Below are 1,449 nucleotides of genomic sequence, written 5' to 3' on the forward strand. Positions count from 1 at the left end.
TGCGACATAGTGAGGCTGTCTTAAACAAAACAAACAACAAAAAAACCCAAATGGGTGTTTGCTGCCCCCTTGTGATGGGGCTGACTCTTCCCAGGGCCATGGAGTCTTCCTCTAATTCTCAACTCTACCAGGAAATAATGTGCCTTAGGAAGCCACCCCTGCCCTGGAGACACGCTTCCTGCTGTCTCACCTTCATTGGCTCACTCTACCCATGACCTCAGCATTCAAGACCTCTGAACAGCCTCTTGGTCTTTGATGCCTTTCACATCAGTCACCCTTTGTTACTATGACCCTGTGTGCTGAATTTTGCACCCCCTAATTCATATGTTGAAGTTCTAATCTCTAGTACCTCAGAATGTGACTGTATTTGGAGATAGGGTCACTATGTGAACACACAGCCACTGACAAGCCAAGGAGAAATGCCTCAGAAGAAACCAGCCCTGCCAACGCCTAGCTTTGGACTTCTAGCATCCAGAATTGTGAGAAAATGCATTTCTGTTGTTTAAGCCACTTAGTATGTGATTCTTTGTTATGGCAACTCTACAGGCATGTATGTTATTGTAGTTCAACTCCAGAAGCACCATGTAGGGCCAAGATGCTCCCATTCCAGGGTGTGAGGCCAGGGAAAGGAAAGTAAGGCCAAAGCTGTCACTGTAGGAAGCTCATGAAGTAGAGACCCATCTGCCTGGCTCCTTAAAACCCTGGAGCCTGGCCAGGAGTTCCCTTTTGTACCTGTAGTTCCACCCACCTGGAATGCCCCCTCTACAGGTCTTCTCTGTTATGTAAAACCCAACTTGGAGCTTCCTGTTCCTCACCTGCCTCTCTCTTCATGTTCCAGTCCATATAGACCTATGACTGCTTAATCTTGATTCTTGCTGTTCTTATATTTGGGATCTTTGGCTGTGTCTTGCAGTTAAGCTGCTGCCTCTTTCCTTGGACAGCGATGCTATGATGTAGCCTCCGACCCTCCAGCCTGTTTTGGGCCTAGCTTGTGTGCTTTGGTCTTACAACTCTCCTATGGCAATCCCTTGACTAATCAACACAGACCCCCAACGTAGGCTGGCTATACTTTTGCAAGTCATTTACTATAAATTGTGTAGGGGCTGCAGGGTGTAGGCTTTGTCTTCATTTCCCTCATCTCTGACCAGGTGACTTCAAGATAGTCTTCCAGGCTGAGTGCTCACTCCTATAATCCTAGCACTCTGGAAGACTGAGACAGGACTGCTTGAAATTAGGAGTTCAACACCAGCATGAGCAAGACTGAGAGCCCGTCTCTATTAAAAACAGAAATATTTGCCAGCTTTGTGGTGGGTATCTGTAGTCCAGCTACTTGGGAGGCTGAGGCAGGAGGATCACTTGAACCCAGCAGTCTGAGGTTGCTGTGAGCTAGGCTGATGCCACAGCACCTAGCCTGTGGCACTGGAGTGAGACTCTGTCTTTTTTTTTTGA

This window comes from Otolemur garnettii, unplaced genomic scaffold (genome assembly GCF_000181295.1).
Source record: "Otolemur garnettii isolate 467f Iridium unplaced genomic scaffold, OtoGar3 scaffold00082, whole genome shotgun sequence".
NCBI classification, from domain to species: Eukaryota; Metazoa; Chordata; class Mammalia; order Primates; family Galagidae; genus Otolemur; species Otolemur garnettii.